This window comes from Capra hircus, chromosome 21 (assembly GCF_001704415.2).
Source record: "Capra hircus breed San Clemente chromosome 21, ASM170441v1, whole genome shotgun sequence".
Taxonomy (NCBI): Eukaryota; Metazoa; Chordata; class Mammalia; order Artiodactyla; family Bovidae; genus Capra; species Capra hircus.
Window position 1 is genome coordinate 67,516,349 of NC_030828.1, and position 12,641 is coordinate 67,528,989.

Sequence of the window (12,641 nt, forward strand, 5' to 3'; positions counted from 1 at the left end):
CCTGGCCGGCGGCCTCCTGGCTTATCCCAGGGCCTCTGGACCCTTTCTTTTGCTGTGGCTGGCGAAAGCTCCCCCAGCCCACCCCGCCTCGAGGGTTCTGGAAAGACTTAAATGAGCACATAAAGCATAAGAATAAACATTATTCCTGCTGCGTGAGAGCGCGAGCCGGCCGCGCCCAGGAGGGAAAGGCCCAGGCGTGGTGCTGACCGGCTGTACTCGGCCAGCGCCTTCCTCGAGCGCCCCTCTGCCCCGTGCCCCCGCGGGGCCGCCCCAGGAGGGCCCTCCCCGCCCCCCAGGCTGCCCGCGGCGGCCGCCCGGGGACCGCATCTCCATCCCCGAGGCGCGCTCCGCCCGCCCCGCCCCCCGGCGGCGGCGGGGCCGGTGACGTCACGGCGGCGCGCGGCATGATGGGGCGGGAGCGCCGAGCCGGGGGAGGGACGCGGAGACGCCATTTTCGGCGGCGCGAGCGGCAGACCCGGAGCCGGCCGGGCGCGGAGCTGCAGCTGCGAGGAGCAGCCGCGGGAGACAGCGCGCGGGGGCGGCTGAGGATGCTGCGGGGCGGCCGCGCCAGCGCCCCTCGCTCGTGACCGCGGCGCCGCGCCTGAGGCGGCTGAGGCGGCGGCCCCCGGCGGCCCCGGCTCCGCGCACGCGCCCGCGCCCTCCCGGTGCTGACAGCGCGAGCGCGCGGCCCCGTGGGAGCAGCACGGTGAGTCGGCGGCCGGCCCGGGCCCCCCGGCCGCGCCCGTGTCCCCTCCGCCCGCCGCGGTCCTCGGGCAGGCGCCTCCGCTTTCCCCCCGGCCCCGGCCGCCCCCCAGGGCGGCTGCCCCTGCAGGCCCCGGCCCCCTCCCGCCGCGGCCCCTGCGGGTCCGGGCGCCCTCCGCCCGCCCGCCTCGCCCCGGCCCCGCCCGGCCAGCATCTCGGGCCCGGCCCTGCATCCCCAGCCCGGCCCCGCCGGGGGGACAGCTGGGGTCCCGGGAGCCGCCCCGGGAGGGGGCCGGGGCGCGCAGGCAGGGGGCGGCCGGCACGGCTGGCTTTGTCCGAGCCCGTCCCCTTCCTTCCGGCCTCCGCCCTCTCCCGCGGCACCGCCCTGGGCTGACGCGCCTGTCACGCTCTCGGGCGGGCGGCCGGCGGCTCGGAAGCGTGCGGGGTCCCTCCGGAGAGGCCGGCTGGACCCCGCCCGCCCGCGACCCTTTTCTTCCAGTGACGGACCCTCAGTGCCTCGTCCACAGCATCAGCCTAGGCTGGAGTTGCCCCTGCTTAACCTGCAGCATCCCTGCCCTGCAATACGTACTCGGGTCTCATTTGCTGTACCTCTTTCTCTAAAAAATGAAAGGATTTGTAGAGGCAGGCAGTTTTGTATTAAAGATTATGTATTGTTGCTGGTTTTTTTTTTTTTTTTTTACTTTTTCCTTAAGCAGCATATTCAGAGTTTGCATATTAACCGTTTGATAAGGAGTTCTTGGAAAAAAAATGTTTTTCTGAAAGTGTGAGAGCAGAACATTTGCGATACACCATTTAAATTGCTGTGTGAAGTGGCAGTTGGTTCTTTGATTCTTTGCATGAGTTAAATTTCTAGACTTTCTTTGTAGAGCATGACTGAGACATTGATCAGAATAATTAGCTCAGTATATACATTGTACTAGTTAAGTGAATAGTTCCATTAGAAATTGGAACAGCGTCCTTAAATCTCATCGTTTTATTTAGGATGACCCTCTTTCACAGACCGGCAGCAAGACTTGTCAAGGTGGGAAATGTGACCCATTGTTCTGTTTCCTAGGTACTCTAAGAGTACAGACATACTAAATGCTAAAAATTCCAGATCGTGTGGGATTGTATGTGGGGGGAGGACCCTCTCTTAAGAGCCAGTTTCTCCGAGTCATCCAAGGATGCAACCTCATGTTGCAGACGCGTCTGGCCGCCCTGTGCTGTCCTGACACGACAGTGGGGTGGTCATTTCACTGTGTCCTGGCTCGGTCACCTGGCTTGGCAGTGTTTTCTAAGCGCATTGTCCACCGTGCATAGTGAAGAAAGACATGCGTGGGCATCACCAGTGAGGAGGAGGGAGGAGAAGGCAGAGGAGAGCCACATGATGCCTTAAGCATTTCATAGTGAGTAAAAGCTCAACTGCAGTGACTTAAAGTTTACATTTTTTAAAAAAATTATACCTTCTTAAGCGTGTTTCATAATGTTGAAAAATAAGTCAGTGCATAGCTTTCCATGTAGGGCTCTAAACTATCTCAGACTAGAATTCTATAAAAAGAAAACTAGAAATTGAAAAATGAGAAGTTAAATCAATTGTAGGATTTGTATGACCTGGAATGTAAGTGAAGTATGATAAGAAAGCAGAACTTTATTAACAAATATACGATCAGTACAGAAGTGCTGGGAAGTTTAGATGTCAGCTTTGTGGCCTGGGATAAACAGGATTAGCCTGTTAAGATGTGAAGGCACGGTCTTACAGGTCCACTGAGAACCAGCTGAGTGGTGCGTGCTCTGCTGAGGCATCGCTGTCCTCGGGGGCAGCTTGAAGTCTGGACCACGGATGACAGTACGCGTGTGCTGAGTGCTCTGCGTGAGTGAGTCTGGCTGTGAGGCAGGCCTGGGAGTGGCGATGCTGCAGGTTGAAGGGGCGAGGTGGGGGGCAGCGTGTCCGGGGCGCAGCCTCGGCGACAGGAGCCGGGAGCAGAGCTAGAGAGGGGCTGCCGGGGCGGTGGGCTCGGGGGGCTTCAGCCCGCCGCTCCTCTGCTGAGGCTCTCGCCGTGTTCCGGAAGTGCCACAGCTCGGCTTTTCCGCTCACCTTCCTGTCTTGCACTCACTCGGCTGCGTCCAGGTGCGTCTGGGTCCGCTTTTCTGGGTATCGTCGTGCCCTCAATTGCCCGCACACTCCTTGGCACGACTCACTATTTGCAGCACTGAGTTTCACTTATTATTTTTTTCTTTATTTTCTTTTGCCATACCGCTTGGCTTCTGGGATCTTAGTTCCCCGACCAGGGGTTGAACTGGGCCCTTGGCAGGGAGAGCATGGAGTCCTGACCACTGGACCACCAGGAAATTCCCTACTTAGTTATTTTCTTGTTTAGTTTATTGTCTGTCTCCTCCACTTACATTTGCAGTCTCCACGAGGGCACTGGTGTGTTGTGTCGGTCCTTGGCATATAATGTGAAAGAATGCATCGATCATTTCCTTGTCTTTCTCGTGGGTGACTCACTGGCAGGTGACGCCCACCACGATGGGAAGAATGGGAGGAGGAGATGGTGAGCGTGGGTTTGGGTCGGTGGGAAGAATGGGAGGAGGAGATGGTGAGTGTGGGTCTGGGTCGGTGGGAAGAATGGGAGGAGGAGATGGTGAGCGTGGGTCTGGGCCGGTTAAACCCACAGCGCTTACGGTGGCCAAGCGGATTGGTGGTCAGTCGGAGATCAGGTCTGGAGTTAGGCTGGAGATAAAGATTGGGGAGCATCTGACATTTGGTAGTGATCGCGGAGTACCCGAGGGGAGGGAAGCCCGGGGACACGGAGGAGGAGGAGGGCAGTATCCCGTTGGCTAAGGGGCAGAGGAAGATTTGGACGGAAGAGTACTGGATTTGGTTCTGGAGGGCTATTAAGACTCTTCAAGTTTTCCTGAGACTGTCCTGCTTGCCGAGGCAGGAAGGCCGTTGGAGAGATGATGAGCGATTTTTCTCCCAAGGTGCTCTTGTGCCGTTCTGTCCGGTAGCTTACGGGCTAATGTACTCTTAGATAAAAAATGAACTATGATTTTGTCTTGTATTTAGATTTAAGAATATTTTTAAAACTAATTTCTATTTCTGAGTGCCCCGGGCTCGTTGCTGTGCTCGGGCTTTCTCTGGTTGTCACGAGTCGGGGCTGCTCCTCGTCGCCGGGCCCGGGCTTTCGATTCAGTGGCTCCTCTTGTTGCAGAGCTTCGGCTCTGGGTGCACGGGCTTAGTTGCCCCTAGGCATGTGGGATCTTCTCCGAACACGGATCGAACCCGTGTCCCCTGCATTGGCAGGCTGATTCTTAACCACTGGGTCACCAGGGAACGCCTCTGATTTTCTTTTTAACTGATTTTTGCAGGCAGATGAGAGCTTTTAAATACGCTTGGTGTGTTGTGTTGTTGATAACTTAATAAAGCAGATGTAAGTGACTATCAAAAGAACAAACAATTTAAGCTAAGTGCATCTATAAAGTAGAAGTTGTTTCCTTGGTTCTGAGCTATCCCAGTCCCCTCAGCTCCAGCCGTGGGTTGTCCCTCCGATGGTGGGCTGTGGAAGCCTGTGCGCCGCCTCTGAAGTTGCCCTGCTGCTGCTGGCAGAGCTGGAGTGGCGAGCGTATCACTGCGCCAGGTGAACTTGGTGCGGTGATCGCTTCCATCCTGTTGCTGGGGAAAGTGAGGATTGGAGACATTGGATAAGGTTCCATCAACCAGAGGTCTACAGCTGGGAAGTCAGGCTTCTCACTTTCTTTTTCTTGCGTGTTTCAAGTTTTGAACCAGGGTCACAGCAGTACTAAGGTCAGCCCTCCAGTTGCCTTCCCTGGGAAGCGCCTGCCGGTTTCTTCCTTTTCAGAAGCCCAGTGGTGCAGAGGGGTCACGGTCACTCCGGGGAGTTGCTGTCTAAGGTGTAGTGCTTCGGGCCACCACGCTGGTGTGTTTGTGTTCTTCACAGAGGCTCACGCAGGCCGCGTGGTCAGTGAGAGCCGATTGAGTCTTCATTCTTACGGTGATTATGGTGTTGTGTTTTCTCTTAAATTCACTTATTCTGTTTAAAAATGACTTGTGTTATTAACCAAATGGGAAGACTATGTTGATTTCTTTGTTTTTTAGATTGTGATTTTAACCCAATTTACCATCTTAGTCATTTTTAAATAAGTTCAGTAGTCTTAAATATATTTGCATCATCGTCTAGTAAGCCTCGAACTTTTCATCTTTTAAAACTAAAGCTCTGTATCCATTAAATAACTCGCTATTTCCTCCATCCCCTTAGCCCATGGCAACCACCATTCTGCTCCTGTCTCTGTGGCTTTCTCTGCCTTATTCTGCTCCTGTCTCTATGGCTTTCTCTGCCTTATTCTGCTCCTGTCTCTGTGGCTTTCTCTGCCTTATTCTGCTCCTGTCTCTATAGCTTTCTCTGCCTTATTCTGCTCCTGTCTCTGTGGCTTTCTCTGCCTTATTCTGCTCCTGTCTCTATAGCTTTCCCTGCCTTATTCTGCTCCTGTCTCTGTGGCTTTCTCTGCCTTATTCTGCTCCTGTCTCTATAGCTTTCTCTGCCTTATTCTGCTCCTGTCTCTGTGGCTTTCTCTGCCTTATTCTGCTCCTGTCTCTATAGCTTTCTCTGCCTTATTCTGCTCCTGTCTCTGTGGCTTTCTCTGCCTTATTCTGCTCCTGTCTCTATAGCTTTCTCTGCCTTATTCTGCTCCTGTCTCTGTGGCTTTCTCTGCCTTATTCTGCTCCTGTCTCTATAGCTTTCTCTGCCTTATTCTGCTCCTGTCTCTGTGGCTTTCTCTGCCTTATTCTGCTCCTGTTTCTATAGCTTTCTCTGCCTTATTCTGCTCCTGTCTCTATAGCTTTCTCTGCCTTATTCTGCTCCTGTCTCTATAGCTTTCTCTGCCTTATTCTGCTCCTGTCTCTGTGGCTTTCTCTGCCTTATTCTGCTCCTGTTTCTATAGCTTTCTCTGCCTTATTCTGCTCCTGTCTCTATAGCTTTCTCTGCCTTATTCTGCTCCTGTCTCTATAGCTTTCTCTGCCTTATTCTGCTCCTGTCTCTATAGCTTTCTCTGCCTTATTCTGCTCCTGTCTCTGTGGCTTTCTCTGCCTTATTCTGCTCCTGTCTCTATAGCTTTCTCTGCCTTATTCTGCTCCTGTCTCTATAGCTTTCTCTGCCTTATTCTGCTCCTGTCTCTGTGGCTTTCTCTGCCTTATTCTGCTCCTGTTTCTATAGCTTTCTCTGCCTTATTCTGCTCCTGTCTCTATAGCTTTCTCTGCCTTATTCTGCTCCTGTCTCTATAGCTTTCTCTGCCTTATTCTGCTCCTGTCTCTGTGGCTTTCTCTGCCTTATTCTGCTCCTGTTTCTATAGCTTTCTCTGCCTTATTCTGCTCCTGTCTCTATAGCTTTCTCTGCCTTATTCTGCTCCTGTCTCTATAGCTTTCTCTGCCTTATTCTGCTCCTGTCTCTATAGCTTTCTCTGCCTTATTCTGCTCCTGTCTCTGTGGCTTTCTCTGCCTTATTCTGCTCCTGTCTCTGTGGCTTTCTCTGCCTTATTCTGCTCCTGTCTCTATAGCTTTCTCTGCCTTATTCTGCTCCTGTCTCTGTGGCTTTCTCTGCCTTATTCTGCTCCTGTTTCTATAGCTTTCTCTGCCTTATTCTGCTCCTGTCTCTATAGCTTTCTCTGCCTTATTCTGCTCCTGTCTCTATAGCTTTCTCTGCCTTATTCTGCTCCTGTCTCTATAGCTTTCTCTGCCTTATTCTGCTCCTGTCTCTGTGGCTTTCTCTGCCTTATTCTGCTCCTGTTTCTATAGCTTTCTCTGCCTTATTCTGCTCCTGTCTCTATAGCTTTCTCTGCCTTATTCTGCTCCTGTCTCTATAGCTTTCTCTGCCTTATTCTGCTCCTGTCTATGGCTTTCTCTGCCTTATTCTGCTCCTGTCTCTATGGCTTTCTCTGCCTTAGGTACTTCGCATGGCTGGAGTCATGCAGTTTTTGTCTTTTTGTGGCTGGGTTGTTTCTCTTGGCATAATGTCTTTAAGATTCTTCTATAGTTTCTATCCTTTTTAACTAAAACATCATTAAGTTCTAAAGCTTTTTTGTGTGTGAAATTTATATTAGTTTCCTATTTACCATATAATAAGTCGCTGCAAATTGAGTAGCATAACACGATAAATGTTGTTGTCTCAGAGTCTCTGGGTGAGGGGTCCAGGCGTGGCTTGGCTGCAGCCTCTGCCCAAGCTCCTGGGGCTGCCATCTGTGCTGGGCTGTGGTTCTCCGGAGCTCAGAGTGCTCTTGTAAACTCTTTTGGTTGTGGCACAGTTCCGTTGTTGTGTTTGTAGGGCTGACGTCCTGGTCTTCTCGCTGACTGGCTGTCTCTTGCTGAGGGCTTTGCTCTCTTAGCTCCTGGAGGTGGCCTGCACTCCGCTACCAGCAACACTGATTTTCTGCTATAACTCCAGATTAGATCTGTCTTTTCTAAAATAACATATAAATGAGATTAAACAGTACGTACATTTTGCATCCAGCTTCCTTCCCAGCATAGCCATTTAAAATTCAGCACTTGGAAAGGCGTGTATCAGTGGTCTGTCCCTTTCTGTTCCTGAGTAGTGCCCCGTGTCCAGATCTGCCGCGGTCTCGCCGTTTTCCTCCTGGTCTGCGTCTGGGGCAGGGAGCGCTCATTCTTGTAAGGACTGTGGACGCACATTTTCTTCTTTTTTTTGGCCCGGTCACGTGGGGTCTTAGTTCCCTCAAACCCATGTCCCCTGCGGTGGACGCTCTTAACCACTGGACTGCCAGGGAAGTCCCACAGTTTCATTTCTTTTGCATAAATATCGAGGAGTGGAATCGCTTATAGGATAGGCGTAGGATTGACCTCGAAGACACTGCCAGCTTTCCAAAGCAGTTGTGCGCTTTACACTCTTCTCCAGCTTTTGGTATTGTCTGCTTCATCATAGCAGCTGCTGGCTGGTGGCATCCTGATGGGTTTAGGGCGCCTTTCCCAGATGACTAATGATGGTGAGCACTTGTTAACATACGTGCCTTTTATATACCTGCTGTTGTGAAGTGTCTGTTCAATTCTTTTACTCATTTAAAAACAATTTTTAAAAAAATGGTGATTGTAGGCGTTCTCTAGGGATTTGGATTTGTGTCTTTTGCCACATATTGAAGATATTTTTTCCCAATCTGGGGCTTAACTGTTCTTTGCTTGTGCCTTTAGAGAGTCTGCCTGTCATGCAGGAGACCCCGGTTCGATTCCTGGGTCGGGAAGATCCCCTGGAGAAGGGAAAGGCTACCCTCTCTGGTATTCTGGCCTGGAGAATCCCATGGATGGTGCAGTCAGTGGGGTTGCAAAGAGTCGGACACAACTGAGCGACTTTCACTTTCACTTTTAAATAATCAGTAGTTTTACATTTTGATGAAGTCCACATTATCAGGTTTTTTTCCTCATGGTTCCTGCTTTCTTTTGCTTTCGTTTGAAAAGCATTAAAAATGTGTGCTCTTTAGGGGAAACTTAGGATACAGAAAGATGTGAAGGTTTAAGTGAGTTGTCTGTTTCTCTTTTCCCATTTTCTTTCTTTCAAGAGAATTCAGATTTTTTAAAATTCTTTTTTTTTTAGTTAAAGAAAATTATTCCATTTGTGTGTTATTGATTAGCACTTAAGTACATAAACTTTTAGACTTATGGTATTATGCTAATAAGCTGACATTTTTCATTTTGAAATAAAAATGCTTTTTTAAACCACAGAATGAATACTCTGTATTTATACTCGTTTGGCCCGTCACCCGTAACATCCTCCTATGTATTCTCTTAGTCACACTGTCTGGTGAAGTGGTTTTTCCTTTTCACTTGCTCAACCAAGGACTTGTAACAGAGACAGCCGCGTCGTTTGGGCTCACTCATCCTTGTTTTAGGAAAACACGTGTTCTCCTGTATTTTCATGTAGTACCTTTCCCTGTAGTTTCTCATGCTTAAAATTCGCATCCAGGGAGATGGGCCTGTGATCCCACGTCACATTGAACAACCTCGGGGCGCTCTCGGCCCTGGCCTGGAGCCCTGCGCGGGGAGAGGGAGGCACGACACCTGCTGGTGAGGGACCTGGCTACATTGTAAAATTCTTCCTACAGGTGGTGTGGTTGGTTATCAGAGTCAGAGGGTCTCTACACAGAGGTGGCCGATTGCGAAACAGAACCACACTCAGTCAGGTTCTGAGCAGGGCTGGGGGGATAAGTGCCCAGAGCTCTGATCCTGCAGGGGCGTTTATGGTAGACTCACCCAGGAGGACCCCGCTCAGTCAGGTTCTGAGCAGGGCTGGGGGGATAAGTGCCCAGCGCTCTGACCCTGCAGGGGTTTATGGTAGACTCACCCAGGAGGAAAACACATGCTTTTGTTTTATCTAGTGGCTTATAGCTTCTGGATGGAAACATGGTCAGATTAGATGCTGTAATTGTGGAGACTTTAATTTTAAAGCATTTCACTTTATAGGTTTTTCTGATTTTTAATCCAGCAGGATTGATTCATTCAGTTCACCCTTGAGATTCAAGTTTGAAAGTGAAAGTGAAGTTGCTCAGTCGTGTCCAACTCTTTGTGACCCCATGGACACCAGGCTCCTCTGTCCGTGGGATTTTGTAGGCAAGAGTACTGGAGTGGGTTGCCATTTCCTTCTCCAGGGATTCTTCCCGACCCAGGGATCAAACCCAGGTCTCCTGCATTGTAGACAGACGCTTTACCGTCTGAGCCACCAGGGAAGTCCAAGTGATTCAAGTTCAGCAGAGGAACTAAAAGGATTAGATAAAGTTAGATCAGAGGAGATGCTGTGGTTCTAGTAGAAAATGTTGGAGTCAGCAAGTCTCCATTCGGGAACACTTCAGACTCTGGACTCATACCTGTCAGTTACCTCTGTCTTTTCCTAGCCCAGAGGTAAAGTTTCCTGGTAGAGTACCTCCTCCCATGAGGAGATTACGCTGTTTCTTCGTGGGTGAAGGGTAGGACATGTAGAGCTGGATAAAATATGTTTATCGTTATAATGTGATATTATATTTAGGAAACAAATTCACTATTGTAATACAAACCACGAGAGGCGTGACATTTGCATTTTTAGCCATAAATGTCATGGTGTGAAAAAGATTGAGACCCTGCAGGAGACGTTTTTGAATTTTGCTTCAGTATGAACCTTAACTTTATTATATAAACTGAGAGGGACACACCTTCTCCCTGCTTATCCTCCCCTGCCCCCACCAAAACAAAACCAGCCATCCTGTGGAGATGCTTGAATTACTGTTTACTTTTCAAGTAAGTTCTATTCTCCCTTGACTCCACACTGTGTAATTTTCATTTTGAAATTTCAGAACCAAAAAAGTTAATGTACATTTCCTGCCAGGGTCCAGCCCCGGTGGATCCAGGGTAATTCGAAGGGGAGACGGAGTAGGTGTCCTAGGAAAGAACTTATTTAATTATAGATATAAAGAGAGATTAGAAAAGGATAGTGTAGTAGGAAATATTAGTGGAGAAAAAGAGGCTGAATAACTTGGTTTACGTGGAATACCAATAGAACTCCAAGACAAGGAATTTGCACCACCTACGTAGGCCACAGGCATCTTTCCATTCTCCCGAAGGAGAGGAGACACGGAGGCCTCCCCGGTCAGATCTTAGAAGCCCAGGCAAAATTAGCAGGCTTGGAGAGTATCCACACTCCAGATGGGAATTCAGGCAGAAGGGGAAAGAACGACACGGGGGAATCAGTCTTTCCAGAAACTGATCCGTTTTCTTTATTTTCAGGTTTGCTTATATACTTTTTGTTATACATAGGGATGAATACAGAGTCACGCGGGGTCAGCCGACCTGACCTTTATCAAAATCAGGTGCTTCATATAGAAGTATACAAAGGTCTTAGGGGTTTTACATCATCTTCTGGCCATGAGGCCTGCTGGCATTTTATGGCCCTTTCTGATAACGGTCAGTCAACCAGAAAACTTACTTTTTCCAGGGGTGATTTTTTCTTAAACCAGGCGCCACCCTCCAAAGGTACCAGATAAAGTTGCATTCCTATAGGGTGAGGGTGCAGGGGGTTATAATCAAGAAAAGGAATTTACTTAGCCTAACGTTTAACATGATTAATGTAAAGGTTAATACTTATTTCTCCCATATGCTAGTTATATTCATTATAAGGGCAGGGAATATGGAGATTTAGCAGCAAATATTGGCTCAACAAATGAAAACCCTTCACCAATATAATTTCTAATCAACCCACTATACTATACTAATAATTTTCTGACTTCTCAAAAGAGTCTGTATTTAGGAAGTTTACAGTGTCTCGTGCCTCTCACGGTTGGGAGGCTATAAACAATCACATGTGGCCGGACGAGCCTGCTCAGGCAGGCTAGAGAACCTTCAGAGGAGTTTGTAAGTTGAAACACTCTTGTCACGCCCAGGAATTTTTATTAACTTGGAGCTTCAAGTTAACTCCTTCTCTGAGAGAGGTGGTGGGCAGCCCCCCGTAAAGTCAGACGTGTAGGTGAGAGCATAAAACAGTAAAGTAGGCAGACTCTGGTTTTGGGGGTAGATGCTCGGAAACAGGGGGTCTCCTGAGGCTCGATCCCGCCTTTGCGTAATGCCGAGCCTCCTTCCTCATGACCTTTGCCACGGGCGGAGTTCCTCACGCTGGGTCCCGGCAATTTTTATCTCTAGTATTACTATTGATTACTTTGCTTGTCTAATAGCAGTAAGTAATGCATTGTGTATTAGAAATTTAAAATACCTTGAAAAGGGCTTTAGATTTTTCTTGTTTGTCAAAAGAGGGCAGAGGATAAAAAGATTGAGAAATGACTCTTTCTGTGACTCCCTGACAAAGCTAAAGTAGGTGAGGTAGGTCTCAGAGTAGGGTTTTGTGTTTCTGTTTTCTGTGCTTTGTATCATTTAATTAAAAAAAAGTTCTGGTTGTCCTCGCCCTCCAGCCTTTGGCCGCTACCGATCTGCTTTCCAGCCCCATGGGCGTTTCATGTAGTGGAATTAGGCAGCGTGAGGCCTTCTGTGGCTGGCCGCCTTCAGTTAGCGCAGGTTGGCTGTGTAGTAACATGTATCAGTGCTTTGTTCCTTATGACTGCCAAATAATATCCCGCTGTATGGTTAGACCACACTGTGTTTATCCATTCGTTAGTTGAAAAACATTTGGGTCGTTTCCACATTCTTCCTGTTACGATTAATGGCGAAATTTTTGTTTACAAGTTCTACATTGTCCAGAGTTTTATTGTTTTGGACCATTCTGTGTAAGTTTTTACATAAACATGTTTTCAGTTTTCTTGGCATATACCCAGGAGTGGAATTGACGGGTCGTTTGTGTATTTAAATTTTTTTTAATTTTGTTGCTCTGTCGGGCTATGTTAGTTTCTGCTGTGCAGCAGAGTGGATCAGCTATATGCATAGATAGATCTGCTCTCTTTCTATATCTGACCTTCCCAGTTAGGTCACCGCAGAGCACTGCGTAGGGGTCCCTGAGCTCTACAGCAGGCTCTCATTAGTTATCTATCTCATATATAGCGGCCAGAGTGCATATGCGTCAATCCGGGTCTCCCAGCTCCTCTCTCCCGCTCTCCCCCTTTGGCGTCCGTGCTTTTGTTTTCTACCTCTCTGTATCTATTTCTGTTTTGCAAATAAATCATTTAATTTTTTAAGTTTTGACACTCGTATCATCTTACCCACAAAACACTGTAATCTTGGGTTCCAGGATCCTGAACGTCTTAGTCTGTTCAGGCTGTTACAACAAAATACAGTGAACTGAGTGGCTTATAAACGACAGGAATTTGTTTCTCATAATGCTGAGGACTGGCGGGTGCAAGGTCCTGGTGATTGGAGGTTAAGCACCTGGTGAGGGCCTGCTTTCTTTCAGAGGCGTCTCCGGGCGTCACTGGGGAGGGGGGAGGGGGCCTCCAGGGTCTCTTCTGTGAGA

At 49.0% G+C, this 12,641-nt stretch overlaps 1 long non-coding RNA gene across 8 annotated transcripts in view; it reads left to right on the forward strand.

Annotated features, from left to right (window-relative positions):
- KLC1 overlaps nt 442-12,641 on the forward strand; it is a 67,033-nt gene continuing 54,833 nt past the window's right edge. For 6 of the 8 annotated variants that reach the window (XR_001919855.1, XR_001919856.1, XR_001919857.1 and 3 more), the window contains exon 1: nt 442-706. This is a non-coding gene — a long non-coding RNA (kinesin light chain 1). The remainder of the gene's footprint in view (nt 707-12,641) is intronic. The other 2 variants (XR_001919853.1, XR_001919852.1) reach the window with 1 other exon arrangement.